General features: G+C 43.3%; 1 long non-coding RNA gene across 2 annotated transcripts; it reads right to left on the bottom strand.

Annotated features, from left to right (window-relative positions):
* Positions 1–736: 736 nt before the first annotated feature.
* On the bottom strand, positions 737–16,222 carry LOC309521508. 2 transcript variants are annotated; one of them, XR_014214695.1, is made up of 3 exons: positions 15,714–16,222; positions 13,877–13,968; positions 737–1,197 (listed from the first exon to the last, which is right to left on the bottom strand). It is a non-coding gene; the product is annotated as an uncharacterized lncRNA (long non-coding RNA). The 2 variants fall into 2 exon arrangements; XR_014214696.1 differs by lacking the exon at positions 15,714–16,222 and adding an exon at positions 14,056–14,193.
* Between the last annotated feature and the right edge of the window lie 809 nt (positions 16,223–17,031).

The following is a 17,031-nucleotide window of genomic DNA, read 5'->3' as shown; positions in this document are numbered from 1 at the left end:
TCACGCCTTTCCCAGGCAAATGAAATATGGTCCTTCAATCTGAAACGCTGAATGTATCCCTTTGTTTTTAACCTTATCCCACCTTGTTCATAAATTGTCCCCATTTAAAACTCTCCTGGCATCTTGTGACATCCAGCACTAATAAATTTGGGCGAGGGAACATAAATGTCACATGTCATGAATATTGACAGGACCCTAAAAGTAAATTTGGAAAGGGTTCAGGAAACATAAATTAGGACAAATCACATCCACTTTGTGTTGGGAAAAGGGGCACCAAACATGGAAAGGGGGAGTCCCAAGTCCAAGAGGCGCCTTCCAGGAAGCGTGAGCTGCCAGGAGGGACCATTGCCACTGCCTTCATTTCCAGGAGGTCAAGAAACAAATCTCCCCAGCCCAGAGGCAGAACCAAGGAGACTCCCCAGCCAGCCAGGCAGCTGCCCCTGCTGATGGGATGGACTCCTCTGAGGCGGAGGGGCTGCTGCAGGCATGGCCGGCATTGAAGTGTCCGGCTGCGTCTGTTTGCTTTTTACGAAGCACCTGCCTCAAAATGTGATGTGCACATGTGACGAACAGGTGTCTGAAAACAGGTGCACAAAGCAGGTACCCTCAGCAAAGAGATGGGATTGACCACTGCCCATTGGTTTGGGGTTTGGTTTTTTTAAAAAATACTGTTTTTATTTATTTTCAAGTTACAGAAGATAAATTCTGAGAAAACAATTGTTACAACGGTAAACAACAAATAACTTGTTCTGATAAAATTACACTTTTGTCATTCCATGAAGTAGAAAGGCTTGGAGAAGAAGCCTTAGGAACTCTGCCCAAATATTCAGCTGGGAAGCCCACCTGCCTGGTGCCTAACGGAGCGGCAACTGGGGTGCCTCATCCTTGGGTAGCTTGAGAGGCTGTCAGTGTTTTCCCGCCTCCTGCCTCACGTCTGTGAAGCCAGCACAGCTCGGTTTCAGCCGCTGGGTGAGCAACGCCAGCAGTGGGCTGAAAACAAAGCAAAACTGCAAGCAGCCTTGAGCCAGTGGACACACAGACAAACCTCCCCAGCAGCAGGGGGTGCCTGGACATGAGGAGCTCCCTCTGCTGCTGGGATGGGTGCTCCCGGTCCTCCTTTGTGGACCATGGGTGCTGTGCCTGTGCAGCTACTTGCGCTTCTTCCGGGATGCACAGATTGCTTCTCTCCCACAATTCCTGTTTATAAGGGAACAAGTTCAGTTAAAATCAGCTTCAAAATTTAGATTTTGTATGTGTGATTCCCAAAGCAACCAGTAGACCACACTAGCCAATCAACTAATACTTTCAATTTTAAGGCATGATTTAGCTTTTTACAAATATTTTGCAATATTTTTGCCATCTCATCTCCTCAATCCACCCTCCCTAAAAAACCAGCAGCAGATAAATTGATAAAGGAAACAGAATGTTGCTGCACCACCTGGAAGATAAATTCTTCTTTTGCAGGAAACGGCACTCCTAGCCTTTACTCCTGGTGAAGTGATGTCAGGGGTGTGCAAGGGAAATTTTCTTGTGGTTGTTATTTAAATACTCATTTTCAGGACTTTTTCCAGCTGGAACTCAGTTCCAGCACCTCTCAAGTGAGGGCCATGGCCATTCTAAGAGAACAAGCATTCATGGTGAGTTCTGGCACCTCTTTTTCTATCCAATCCAAATAACTTTATTGTTCTAGCCATTGGCCATGACAAATTTGAATCAGAAATAAATACAAGCAAAAGGGGTGTTGCACCACAAATAACGGTCTCTCTTTAGATCTCAGTCTCTCTCTTACAGTTCACTGTTATTGTCCAGGGTTTTCTCTCTGATCTTTTGTCCACCAAAGCAAAAAGGGCGACTTTAGGAGTCACTGAAGCGTTGACATCAGTAAGAAGTCATAGGACCTTCTCTGCCAGGGAGAGACATCTTTCCTGTATGGATGGTGAGATGAGAAATTGCCTCCTGGGTCCAAGGTATAGTGGGCAATGTAGTAAAGAGTGCAAGATGTCTTCCCCCTCTGGTCAGGGCTGTAGCTGGGGGGTGGGGAGGAAGGCCCCTGCCAGGGGCACAGGTGAGGAGGGGGAGTAAACGTGGCTTAAAAAATGCCCATAAATATGTCTGTAAATAAAAAAATTGATTACTGCCTCATAAGAAAAGGTTTTTAATAGCGGGTCTTTATATGATATGCAGGCGCCCTGTTTTCCCCTATTTTTCGTGGCTAGGGGGCGCAATCTGGACCAGGGGGGCAAGATCACCTGCCTGCAGTTGTCCACATATAGAGTCTGTCTTCGTACGGCACCCTGTTATATCGTCCGTCTAGGATGGCAGACAGCATAGCTTGAAAACACAGCTCAGCAAAAGCAAATCTTAGTGAGGCAGGCTGGAGATTCAACAGGTAAATGGGTCTAAAATGGACCGTTTTTAGAAGGACCTGTTTTTCTAGAAATAGCGCTGCTCATTTTGTTTCCTTATCTTTGTGAAATTGTGTTTGTTTAGTTTTTCATTCATTCAGTTTATACTTGTTTTGCTCTTCCCATTTGTTGTCATTCTCTTTTCTTTTTTAAAACAATCGTGTCAGATAATTAGGGGCATTTGGGTAAAAGTGGGGGGAGGCAGATGCCAGAGCACCCACCCACATCAAATATGCTCTCTGAGTCTGACACCCACCCACACTCACAATGCAAAGGGGAGCAGGCCCCATGGGCCCCTCGGAGCCCCCCCCCCCGCAGCCTGCACCTCTGGGGGGCACCTTTGGGCCAGACTTGCACTGATGCCGAGGCAAACCCCTCCCCCGCCCAGTGAATACCAATCAGTCCCCCAACACTAATCATTAAGCAATCCACTTCACAAAGGGTGATGGCATAGCCGCTGGAACAATCCTTCAGCAAGCTGCAAAAAATATCCAGGGAATCCCCTGCATAAATTTTGAAAAGGCGTTTTAAATGTGTTATAACACGGTGACACCAGATGGTACTGTAGAGCCCCTTCTTTCAGCAACATGATTCCCCATTATGAGGTTTACGATGTGTTTTCCTAAAACATTTTTTTTTTTTTAATTTTTTTTTTTTTTTATTGAAAAACTTTATTGCAATCAGGTATACTTTCTCATACAAAAGTGATTGTATCGTAAAAAAAAAAAATACAATACAAATAGCACATTAAAACACATGCTTCTAAAAAAGAGGAATAACAAAAAAAAGTAGAGAAAGAAAAAGAAAAAAGAAAAAAAAAAAAACCAAACATCACAAAGTAAACCACTTTCAATCATTCCCTTACATACAGTTGACTTCCATTAACCTCAGCTTTGGGTTAAATATTCTACATTTATCATCTGCAGTTATTTTCATTTATCTTTATATGTCGAAGGAGTTAAGCATCATCTACTGTTAAGTTATTAATTCTCAAATTAATCTCAAGGTAGCTTATGAATTTAGACCATTCTTCTATCTTTTTTATCGGTTTATCTCGCCTAATATATTGTGTAAGTCTCGCCAATTCCAGGTATTGATATACTTTCTCCTGCCATTCTCTCATTGTAGGTATTTCTGGAGATTTCCAATTCTTTGCTATTAGAATTCTCGCAGCGGTGGTGGCGTATTGGAAGAAAGTCTGATCTGTCTTTTTTATCTCTTCTCCTATCATCCCTAGGAGGAACGCTTCAGGCTTCTTGGGAAAGTTATACTTCAAAATTTTCTTTAACTCCTCATAAACTTGACCCCAGAAACCCTTCACTTCCTCACAGGTCCACCAGATATGGAGGAAAGTCCCCACCTTATCTTTACATCTCCAGCAGGTATTATCTGCTGTTCTATACATTCTCCCTAGTCTTGCTGGGGTCAGATACCAGCGGTACATCATCTTATACATATTCTCACGTAAGTCAGCACATACGGTAAATCTCATCCCTTTTTTCCATAATATTTGCCATTTGTCATATCCTATCTCATATCCTAGATCTTTGTTCCATTTAATCATTACTTCTTTAATTAACACTTCTTTATTTTCACTTTCCAGCAATTGCCTATACATCTTAGACAGTAATTTGCTATTACTCTCCATAATCTCGGTTTGGTATCTTGATTTATTTTCTCCCATACCTATTCTCTTATGTTCCCTCCATATTGCACTAACTTGGTGAAGGTGGAACCAATCCTTAATCTTCTCTTTCAATTCATCCTGTGTTCTTAATTTCCACCCTTCTTCTGTTTTAATTAATAAATCCTCATAAGTCCATCTTTTACCGGTCATATTTAATTTCTTTATTTTAATGATATCCACGGGTGAAAGCCACCAGGGAGTATTTTGTTCAATCACATTTTTCTTCCTGTTCCAAACTTCTATGAGTGATCCCCTAATTATATGGTTAGTAAATCCTCTATGGACCTTGTCCTTTCCCTGCCAAAGGTAGGCATGCCACCCAAATCTTAAATCAAACCCTTCCAGGTCTAATAGATCAGTATCTTTCAGGGAGGCCCAGTCCTTTATCCATAGTAGGCATGCCGCCTCATAATAGAGCCTTAGGTTCGGTACGCCAAAACCCCCTCTTTCCCTAGCATCCATCAAATATTTAAGTTTCACCCTGGGTTTCTTCTCTTGCCAAATGTATTTGGTCAGGGTCTTTTGCCAATTTTTAAAGCAGGTGGTGCCTTTTATGACTGGCAAGTTCTGGAACAGGAATAGCAATCTCGGGAGGATACACATCTTAATCGATTCCATCCTCCCGGTCCAAGATAGATTCAATCTACGCCAGATGTTCATATCTTTCTTAATTTCCTTCCATAATTTATTGTAATTATCCTCAACCAAATTAATATTCTTTGGGGACAACCAAATTCCCAGATATTTCACCTTATTTACTACTTTAATATTCACCTGTTGTTCTAACTGTGTTCTTTCTTGTGCGGTAAGGTTCTTTGTTAGTATTTTAGTTTTCCCCCTATTTAGCTTGAATCCGGATAATTTGCCATACTCTTCCAAAAGTTCTATCGCCTTACTGGTGGTTTCAGATGGGTTCTCGAGGAAAAAGACTAGGTCATCTGCGTAAGCTTTTAATTTGTACTCTTTCTCTCCAATTCTTATACCCTCAATGCTCGGGGTCGTTCTTATTTTATTTGCGACTGTTTCTAACACCAAAATAAACAATAAGGGTGACAAAGGGCAGCCCTGCCTTGTACCTTTCATAATCGGAAAATACTTAGTCAAATTATTATTAACAATCAACCTGGCCTGCTGCTCTTTATAGATTGCCCTGATACCCTTCAGATAGGGGCCTCTTATACCCACCTTGTCGAGTTTTTGTAGCAGGAATTCCCAAGACACACAGTCAAAAGCTTTTTCTGCATCGACAAAGATAAGGGCCGCTGGGACATCTGGTCTTGCCTCTAAAAACTCCATAATATCTAATACATGCCGGACGTTGTCTCTCAATTGTCTACCCGGTAAGAATCCCACTTGGTCTCTATGTATATATCTATTTAGTAATTTTTTGAGTCTGCTTGCCATAATGTCTGCGAAGATCTTATAGTCGCAATTTAATAATGAGATTGGCCTATAATTTTTTAAATCTGTCTTTTCGCTTTCGGTCTTAGGGACTAATGTAATATACGCCTCCTTCCAGGAGCTAGGAATCCTCCCTTCTCGGAGAGTATTATTAATTACCTCCGTTAGTACCGGCACTAATAGATCTATCATTTTTTTATAATATTTTGCCGGTAGGCCATCCGGACCGGGGGACTTCCCGTTCTTCATTTTATTAATAGCGTCCCGGACCTCTTTTACAGACACCGCATTATTTAGATATATACAGTCCTCTTCCGTAATGAATTTCCTTTCTTCTCGATTTAGATAGTTCTCTATTTCTACACTGCTCTCTTCTCCTTTTTCATACAGCTTTTCAAAGAAGGCAACAAACCTGTTTTCAATATCCTCTGGATCTTCTATTACCCTTTCATCTATTATAAGTTTATTAATCACATTTTGTTTCCTTCTTTTCCTAAGCTGCCAAGCAAGTAACTTCCCCATTTTATTTGCCGACTCAAAATATTTCTGTCTCGTAAATTTAATTTTCTGTTCTACCTCTAGATTCAGAATAGCTGAGTATTGGGACCGCAGCACCCTCACCGTTTGATTGGTTATTTCGTCCGTCGGATCTAAAGCAAGTCTTCTTTCATAGTCTCTCAATTGTGCTAAAATATCATCCTTCTTTTTCTCCCTTAACTTCTTTCTATAGCTATTTTGTTGTATTAGAAAGCCCCTTAGGACGGCCTTACCAGCATCCCAAACCAGCTCTATTGGGGTATCTCTATTTAGATTCATCTCCAAATAATCTCTCAAAGTTTTTTTTGCCATATCCAGTACTTCCTCATTTTCAAATAAATATTCGTTCATCCTCCACCTGAGCTGCCCTTTCAATTCGTTTTTAATTTCCAAGGTCAAGGGGCAGTGATCCGACAGGGTCCTGGGTAATATCTCACATCTCTTAACTCTCCATACCATAGCCCTGGTCACCCATATCTGGTCGATCCTACCCCAGCTCTGGTGTGGCTCTGAGTAATGAGTGAACTGTTTTGTTGTGGGGTTCCGATGCCTCCAGATGTCAATTAGATCTAAATTTTCCACTAATTCATTAAATGAGTTAGGGAGCTTCCCCCTGTTTACGTTCCTTTGGTTCTCACTTCTATCTATACTCGGTATTGGGACCCCGTTCCAATCTCCCAACAAAATTAACTTATACGGTTCCAATTCCAACAACATACTTTCTAATTTTCCAAAGAACTCAGTTCTGTTTGTATTTGGTGCATAGACCGACACCACGTTAATTCTTTCCCCTCTAAAATTTAATTGAATACCTAGTATTCTACCTTCTTCATCTTTACAGATTAGTCTTGGTTCCCACCTTTCTTTAGCATAGATTACCACTCCTTTTTTTTTGTTTACCTCCGAGTTTACAAATTCCATTCCTAAGTTTTTATTCACCAAAATATGTTTATGTCTCTCTGCAATATGGGTTTCCTGAAAACAAATTACATCGTATTTTTTATTTCTCAAAACTTTTTGGATTTTATTCCTTTTAATTTTCTCATTCAACCCATTCACGTTCCATGATAAAAATTTTAAGGTATCCAACATTGTCTTAGTTCTCTAACTGCTTTACCTCAAATCAAAATTCAAGTTAAAAACCGATGCCTTTGCTTCCTAGGAACCCCTCCTCTTCAACCGCCCCTTCTCCCACTGCGGCTTCTTCATCTTCATCTCCAGAGTCTAACCCCCTCTCTCCTTGGCCTTTCACACTTCCCTCCCTCTCTTCCTTCCTCTCTCGCCCATTCCCTCTCACCTCTTCTTTACTTCGTACTCTATATTCTGTCCTTCCTAACTCTTTTTCATATCTTCTTAGAAACTTCTCTGTTTCTTGTATGTCCATTAGTTTAAATTTCTTATCTTTATAAAAGAAAGAAATCCCCTCTGGGAACTCCCATCTATATTCTATTCCATTTCTCTTTAGAGCCGCGACCACTTGTCTGTAGCCCTCTCTTTTTCTTAATAATCTAATTGGAATCTCTTTATAAATGATAATGGGCCTCCCTTCAATTCTAAGTTTGTTACGGTAACTCGTCCTTAATATTAAATTTCTCATTTCAAGGGAATTGAATATCACCAGACAGTCTCCCAAAAATTTGTTAGTTTTTAGATGCTGGGGTCTAGACATTCTAAATGCATTATCGATCGTTAAAGCTACCTCTTCCTCTGCCAAACCCAACCAATTAGAGAGCTCCTTAGTCATTTTCTTTCTTACATCTTCATTTCTTTCTTCTGCCACCCCTCTGAATTTTAAGTGGAGCTGCTTTTGTCGCATGTCGGCCATAGCAAGGTTATCCCAAATCTTGTCCTGTGCCTTATTTATTTCGCCCAACTCCTCCCTCATCCTCCCCGTTTCTCTTTTCTGTTCCCTCATTTCTTTCTGTAATTTCTTATTGGACTCCTCAATCATTTTGGATTTTACTGACAGATCTTGAATTTTGGATGAGAGTTCTCCTACTGCCTCCTCTATTTTTTTGTCAATCAGGTCTTGCATATCCCCTAGCTTGTTTTCCATATGTGTTTCATTTTGTTTAAATTCTTCCTTTATTTTGATCCATAAGCTATCTAGATCTTTAATCTCCTCCTGACGCGATGCCTTTCTTTCTCCTGGGGTCCCGCCCATTCTCTTAAGGTCCTTCCCCTCCTTCCCCATCATTCTTTATAACACTCCCCCCTCCCAACCCTTCCTCCTTTCCTCTCAAGGAGCGTTCACCCGGGATAACCTATAATGAATCTAATCTGGCAGTACCTTCTGCCCCTGTATATAAACACCTAAGCACATAAACACCTAAGCACATGAACACGTATCAGCATATATGGGCCCTGGCGAGGCCGCAATTCCCCGGGATACTCTCTTAACTACAAGAAATGTAGGGATACAAAAGATAAGGGATACAAAAGATTTGTATCCTAAAACATTTTTTGATGTGTCTAGATCCAGCCAAGGTCTCACTTTAAAAAACTGACAGGGAATTTCCCAACTCTAAAAGTTGTTGTTCTGCCTTTTCCCCATACAGGGACTCAGGGTGGCTTACATAAATTAAAACCTCACAGATAAAAAACATAGAGAGAGCCAGTGTGATGTAGTGGTTAGAGAGACAAACTACGAAACCAGGGTTGAAATCCCCACTGCCTCTCAGCCTGCAGGTGGTTGTGGGGATTCAGTAAGGAGGGGGAGACCCACATGTGCCGCCTTGAGCCCTTGGAGAAAAAGGGGGGGTATAAATGCAATCAAGCAATCAATCAACTTTAAATGATGATCGTTACAAAGCAATTAAACTGTAAAAGAATTAAAACAAAATGAAGAACAAATCTATTTTTAATAAAATAGCACAGCACTATTAAAAGCCCTTCCCTAAAAAAAAGAAAAAAAGAGCACATAAGAGGGAAAGTGTGTTATTTCCATGTCACTCCTGCATGTCTGGTTAGACCCTTCTTACAGAAACCTGAGGTTTGTGTGCGTGTGCATATGTGCAGAGTCCCAAGGTAGCTGCCTCTGTGTTTTCCAGCTGATTTGGGTAGAAACTGCCTCCTTGACTCTCAAGAGCTGCTTGTGAATACTGAGCATGGAACAGCTCAGATTATCGCAAGCTGATGTCAGAGCAAAAGGATTATCTGCCCGGTGATGGATAGCGCAGGACTGATAACAAAGCCAGCCAGCAACTCAGGAAGCATCTCCTGATGATGCCACCAAGGGGAAAGTCAAGATTATGCTGGCTGAGAGATGATCAGAACAATGGATTATAATCGCTTTTGCAATCAATCTGTCCTCCTCTACCTCGGATGGCTGATTGATTGATTGATTGATTGATTGATAAATAGGTGTGGCGCTCTGGGCTCAGGCCAAGCACGGAAAGGTGCTTTTCTGCAAGGGTGCTGAGCCGCTCCACATCCAATGCCTCTGCCCCCCCCCGCCCTTCTGCCACCAGCTCTTGAGCTCAGAGTGTGGAACAGGCCCTCCCCTCGCTGTGTTTCATGCATACAAACATGTCAGTCTGCTTCCGCCAAGACTCAGCATGGCAGGCTACATACGTGCCTGTCTGTTAACAGCATGTTAGTCTGAAGGGCTGTTAAGACATCCGGCATGTCAGCAGCTGCATCTCAGGGAAGGCTCTTGCCTCAGCAAGTGAGGGGGGGGGGAGGAAGAAGCGGCTGTTTCTGAAGGCCAGAAAGAGATTGTTTTGTTCCTCTAGTTCCTCTAGTTCCTGGTAAAAGTCTCCTCCTTTAACAGTTGAATGGCTGACCAGCAGAAAAACGAAGGCTTCTTTCATTTTTTCCCCTCGAGGTGCAGGCAGAGCATTATCAGAAAGAATAGAATGCTACCAATTTAATATTAAATGCCGAATGTTTCCCTTAGATCCCTCGGGGGGGGGGATGCTTCACATCCATATATTTTTTTATCTTCAGGTAGAAGGGACTGCTTATTTACTCTGGTTTGGGGCTATCCAATAGTAAAAGGTTCTTAGGCAGTTTATAACAAATGTTTAAACCATCAAATATACCAATGAAATCATACACTGTTTGGTTTCGAAATGCATTTGCTTCCTTTGCTGTAAGCCACTTTGAGCACATTTTTTTCGTGGAAAAGTGGCATACAAACACAGAATGAAACCACTGAGAGAGAGTAAAACATCAACAAATATCTACAATCAGTGCTTTTTCCCGGGGGGGGGGGGCGGCGCAGGGGTACACATACACCTAAACATTTTCTGAAACTAAATTTGGCCTCATTGAGGGTCAGTATTTCAATATGAGTAGGAAAATGAGAGCACCCCTAAACATTTTTGTTGGGGGGGAAAGCACTGTCTGTAATCATTAATGATTAAGATTGGGAGATTTAAAGCTTGGGGGAATCCAAAGGTCTTCTTCATGTGAAATTGACAAGATGGCCATGTAGGTCCCTGGGGAGCCCCTCTTTGGGTCAGGGAGGGCATTCCACAACTGGGGCACCACCACCAAAAAGTCCCTCTCTCCAGGAACTGCCACCACATCCCTCTGCTAGACCTCAGGTGAAGTTCTTGAGGCCAGGTAGGTACAGGTGAGAGGAGACATCTGCCTTCCCCATTCATTCGTTCATTCTCCACATGCCCCACTCTCCTGAAGTGAATGGGGAAGGAATTGTCATTGGCACATGTTTTTATGGGGTGCCCCACACATGCAAAGAACCTCTGGGGATCTGTCAGTCACTGAGTTACGAGGGTCTGCCAGTGCCACACGTAGTTGGCGGGGGATTAAGCCGGACAACAAAGTGTGGGCTCTGCATGGCATGCTCCTCCTCTTCAGGAGCTGGCCCTCCTAAGGAATACTCCGTTCCATTCCCCCTCTCCAGAGTTTTCTGTCCTTCCCACCCCCAGTCCATCAGCACCAAGTGGACACTTGTAGCACCCTGCTTGTGGTTAACACTGAGCTGGAATGAAATATTCAACGCAGCAATAGAGAAATTAAAATAATAATTTATTTGTCAGACAAATAAATGATAGGCACAGTGGTATATGGTTACCAAAAGCTCTGCCCACTCCAGCCCTAATGGCCAGCACTTATATTTCCTCAGCCCAGCCCCCTTGCTCCTCCTTTGGCTGTCTCTGTCCAATCAGCCTGGTTGAAGTTCCTATTGGCTGTTTGCTAGAACCAATCATAAAAGATACACCCACTTCCTATTACCTTTTATGGGAGACAAAGAACTATATTTCCTTCTATCCATAAATGGCAGACAAGTAGCCATATATCTTACATTTGCCTCGACAAAGCACCTGAATTACCAGATCACCTTTTGCCCTGTTGCCCCTGCACTCCAAAACAAATGGCTAAAACAGATGGCTCATGGTTTTAAATTCTATCTAAACAGAGATCTTGGGTTCACATTCTCACACACCATCAATGAAATAAGAATCTAACACAAGAATCTAACATTTCTTACTTTCTAAATCCTTTGCATAATTACATTAAGCCAACAAATTTCATACATAACATAGATAGCTTTTTAGAAGAAAAGGAACTCAGTAAAAACAGCTTCAAAAAGAAGCCTCTTCAGTTTACACCCCCCCCCTTTCCCAGCCAGCTGCTTTTCCCATTAGCTCTTGCCCTTTAACTTTAGGAAAATATGGCTCGAGTCTGATGGGAGGCACATGGTATTATTTTCTGTTAAACAATAAATCTTACTATTTACCAACTCTTAATTAGTGTTTTTGCAGCTTGATTGTATTCCCTAATATGCAGGGTCAGTGTAACCTTTGCTCCCAGCCTGTATTTCCCTTTTACAACTTTGGGAAACTTGTCTCCTGCTACCGCTATAAATCAGGGGGGGGGGGCCTTGTTCAGGAGAGCAGGAAGATAAACAACTGCCAAAGTACTTAGCCAGCTGCTTTATGCCTGGCATGAAACATACAAACATTTGCAAATATATCTTTAAGCTCATTTTAAAATACAGGCTTTGATCAGATGCCTCACACTGAGTATGCTCAGCCCTCACTGGGTTTTCTTTAGTGGACTCTGTCCCCCTCCCCTGTTGCCATTGTTCTCTTAAACATTTCTTTCTGGGGTGGAGGCATTTTCCAGACCTTGGGATTCCCCTGAGCCTGCTCAGACTTCCCCCTCTTTGTCCCAGGATGGAGAGGCTTGAGCTCCATCTGGACCAGCTCAGTTTGCTCTTTGCCTAGACACCCTTGAGTTAGCTTGGTTCACTGTGTGACCATCTCTTCCTGGCAGAGAGGTTGCTCCAGCCTTGCCACTTTGCCAAAGAAGGGAGGCCGCCAGTCATGAGTTTACTGCTTGTGGGCTGAGAGGCTAAGGAGGCCGTCTCGCCTCTCTATGTTCTGTGTTTTAAGCAGGGCCATCAACCATCTGAAGAGTCCTCAGCTGACCATCTGCCTTTGCTGCATAAATCAAGGAATTAACTCCTATTGCCAAACTCTCGGTATATTGAGAATCAATGTCTCAACAGGGACTCTATACTGGCAGGCTCTTTTGTTGGCATCCGCCTGTCTCAAGAGACAATGGAGTGTGACTCCACTGCTTTAGCAGCATGGAGCTGAGCTGCCCAGAGCGCAAGGCTGGCTAGGGCCCATGTGGTCCAAAGGAAAGCAGAGCAAAATGTCTGGCACCAGCTCAGATTTGCACACACATATCCCAAGTGGGCTGCGACTGCCTCTTCTGCACTTTACATTCAAAGCAGTTTCATACAACTTTAAATGGTCATGGCTTCCCCCAAAAAATCCCGGGAAGTGTAGTTTGTTCAGAGTGGTGTAACTGTCAATCCCTCTTTTCAGGGAATTCTGGGAACTGTAGTTCTGCGAGGAGAATAGGGGGTCTCCTAACAAGTCTCAGCACTCTTAACAAACTATGCTTCTCAGGAGTCTTTGGGGGGTGTTTGACGTGCTCCCGTAGCACTTTAGGTGCAGGTGAGTTGAGCTAAAGCTTGACGTGAGATGGGAAGCCCAGAGGCCTGCGATGCTGCTTCAGTCCCGGGTTCTGCCACACCAGGTCACTGAGGGATTGTTAGAATTTTGCATACCATTCTCTTAATCATAAATATTTACCACTTATGACATGCAACGCTGGGGCCATCATCTGCAAAAGTCTGTAGTAAAATCCTCTAATAAATTACCAGGGGCGTAAGCAAACACGGGTGATTTATAGAGTGGCGTTTGTCTTTAATAATGTTTTGTCCTAGATTTTGTCCTAATTATAAATCATTTGCAAAGACAGCTTAAAATATAAGCAAATCTTACATCGCATTCTTATTATCTACTTTATATCTCAGAACGCAAGATTTACTGGGGCGCATTCTGGGAATTAAGCAAACTCAGAAACTAAGTAATAGAGAAACACAGCAAAAATTATAGTTTTGTCATAAAAGTTTGATTGATCAATGATTATTGTAAAACTGTGGTAACTACGCAGATGCCAGCATAAATCTGCAGTGGGACACGATTTATTACACAAAATACTATATTTCCCCCAATTTTGACCATCGCATTAATATGGGCCTGACAGATTTACTGTGGTTTTAGCTTAATTAACTCTATTTGACTATATGTACCCTTATAATGCATGTTTCCCAAGGTGTTTGGCTTACAGAGGCTGCTCCCCCTTTTTGATTGTAGTTAAAGAAATATTTAATCCTTGCTATAATTCTAAGCCTTTTTTCCCCCTTTTGGCCTCAGAGGGAGCTGCATATTTGTGCTGCGTTTTTTCAGGGTGGGGAGCAGGCGCAGATGCAGGAAGGGAACAGGAAGCAGGTAGATCCTGCAGTTTTGTATTAGACAAGAAGGACATCCTTCTTCTGCCCACAGCTGACTGCACACACCTCAGAGGAGCAGTTCTCTCAGGGTCTTGGGGGCAGCCATCTTTCTTCCTCCCTGCCTCCAGGAAGGGGCTACAGCCTGAGGACTTTCTGCCCTGTAAGCAGATGATAGATAGATAGATGATGATAGATAGATAGATAGATAGATAGATAGATAGATAGATAGATAGATAGATAGATACTGGATGCTCTGAGCAGATTAAAAATGTTTAGAAAAATAGAGGAGAAGGAAGGCAGCCCTAAATGTGCCCGTGGGTCTCTTCTAAACCCGCAGTCCCGTGTCTGCAGACCTGCTGAGCCAACCAAGCTACCTTTGTGAAGGTGTAAGGCCACAGCTGACCAGTGAAGTACAGCCATTTATACTGGAAAGAGGCTACCTTGTTGCCATAGAGACAAATGGGGGGACCCCTTCACCTGACTGGAAGCAACATCACCTGGTAAGGTGTATAGGTACATACATACATACATACATACATATGTATGTATGTAATTTTATTTTATTTTTATGCCGCCTTTCGACAGTCAAAACCATGTTCAAGGCGGTTTGCAACATGGAAAAAATAGGAACTACAACATAACAAAAGTAGTCATTTATTAAACATTAAAAACAAAACGATTTGCACATAACTCACAACAAAATCTAAACTAAAGATACAAAAAACCAGCAGCAACAACTCCCCCCCCCAAGACTTCAGGTAGAAGAAGAAGAGCTGGCGCCCCAAGTTCAGGCACTGCCTGAGTTTTGGGGTGCGGGGGCTCCATGCCAGGGGGGAAGAGGCATGTTTTGCTGTGTGCTGGACTCATGAGCTGTGACTAAGGCTCCCCTGCAACCCTGATGGGGAGGCAAGATCTGCTGGGAGTGTGGGTGTTGTAAGTTCCTCCATCATATGCTCAGGTTGTATATTGTGTCTATAAATGAAGCCATATCTCCTCAAGACACCATGGTCACCACTGACCTCAGTTCCAAAGAAACAGAACCCCGAGTAAGAGCTGGAACTTCTGAGTCTCTCACCGCTCTGAGATTGGGGAAAACAAGTGCATTTTGTCTGCAATATATGTAAAAGTGTGTGGATGAAAGCAGAACCAGACTGGACGGAGAGAGGCTGACCGGCTCTTCCCTGAGCAGGTGGAGATGCAGCATGGTCACGTGTCTTGTGTAACAAGCTCCACGAAAGCATTTTCCCTGGGAGAAGGGCTCATAATTGTTCTGCCTTCTATTGTTGCCTCCTTGTCTAGAACCGTCTCGCGTGTGCTGCATCTCCCGGCCAAGATTGTGTGTCACCGGTTTGGAAAGTTTTGAAGGCTTCTGGCAGCCCCGTTCTCTTTGCCAATTTAGGCTGTCCCAGCCGGGTGGGTCAGCTTCATGGCCTGACCAGGCTGCCCTTAAGCACACTCCAACAAGTCAGGATGCTCAGATAATAATAATAATAATAATAATAATAATAATAATAATAATAATAATAATAATAATAATAATAATAATAATATAAAATAAAACTGCTTATAATTGTGACAGTAACTCACTAGGCCCAAGCTGACATGCCTCTAATTGCTGCTAAAATTGTCACTGTCTTCTAAAGTGCAAATTATCACCCGAAATGACAGGAATAATGAATGAGTAACTCTGATGTAATGCAACAATTAGCCCTTAAAGACACTGTCTAATATGCTAATGCTGAACACCCACTCCTCATTATTAAGTGGCTGATAATTATTTAATTATCTATCTGCCAGGATGATTTACGTGGTTTGTTTAGCTGCAGATGCAGGGCAGCCCCATTCCCCGTCTGGGGTCAGGGCTGGCTGTCCCTTCCATTGGGCAGCATGTCCGATTCCTCACCTTGTGTCCAGCTGCCTGGCACTCTCCCTAATCGCTGGTGTCAAGCGAGCCTGCAGAAAAGCAGCCGGGCTCTGCCTGGGCGCCCAGGGCCCCCGCTGCATCCGAGCTGGAGGCACGTCAGAGGTGGCAAGGCCTCTCCTTTGTATTCCGTGCTGTCAGGGAGATGTCTCTCTCTTGGACGGGTGAAGCCCAGGAAGTTCCAGGCAGCCGCAGCTGCAGCCCAGCCACTGGGCTGTTTCCAGGCTGGTGTTCTGAAGCTCAGAAAGCCTCGTTGCACTCGGGATGTTTCCTTCCCTTGATACTCCCGCCACCGCCTGCCTCGTATCACGAGCAGAGTCAAGAATGACGGTGGCAGCGTTGGCAGCTATGGCTTCCCTTCCCAACACCCTGACATTAATTCATGCCAGGCAGGGGGAGTGGTAGTTACACTGGCGGGGGCAGAGTTGCAACCAGGACACCACACACACAAAAACCCAACATTCAGATTCTGCACTGAGGCCAAATCTGAATTCTGTGTGACCTTGTGTATATTTCAAGGCCTGAGCTAGGGATGCCATACGTCCTGATTTTCCAGGACATGTCCTGGAATTCACCTCTGGAAATGGTGTCCTGGGTTATTTTTCGAAAAATGGGCAAATGTCCTGGAAAACCAGCAATGGGGTTAAATCATGCCAGAAATGCCTTTAAAAAGCTCTAAAACTCAAAAATTCTTGTAGCTTTTACCAGAATCTGGTGGTTTCCTTTTTCAAAAGCTCATCAGTTTTGGGGTCTTCTTTAAAAAAAAGTTCAACAACTTTTAGGGTGTCCTGAACTCTGGCAACCCAAGCTGTGTCCTGCCACTTTCTTCAGGGAATGGCCTGCTTTGGCTAGTCCTGGTGAGGGAAGGCTATGGGGGGCAGCAAAGGGAAAACCTCAAATTCACCAGCTATATACAGTGGTGCCCCGCAAGACGAATGCATCGCAAGACGAAAAAGTCGCTAGACGAAAGGGTTTTCCATTTTTGCATTGCTTCGCTAGACGAATTTCCCTATGGGCTTGCTTCGCAAGACGAAAAGGTCTTGCGCTTTTTTAAAAAAGCCGCTTGAAGAGGCGCAGTTGCGACAGACCGTGCTTCGCAAGACGAAAAACATTGCAAGACGAAAAGACTCACGGAACGAATTCTTTTCGTCTTGTGAGGCACCACTGTAGTACATTCCAGCGTGCAGCTCTGTGTCCACAAGAGCTAGAAGCTGCTCTTGGGATTTAAACGAAAGCAGAGATTACTGGAAGATGGTTGCAGAGTCTATTTTAAAAGAGAATGGAGACCCTTCTACTGGCC

This window comes from Podarcis vaucheri (assembly GCF_965113315.1).
Source record: "Podarcis vaucheri genome assembly, chromosome: 16".
NCBI lineage: Eukaryota > Metazoa > Chordata > Lepidosauria > Squamata > Lacertidae > Podarcis > Podarcis vaucheri.
Note: the sequence above shows the minus strand (reverse complement) of the source record. Positions and strands in the feature narration are given on the sequence as shown.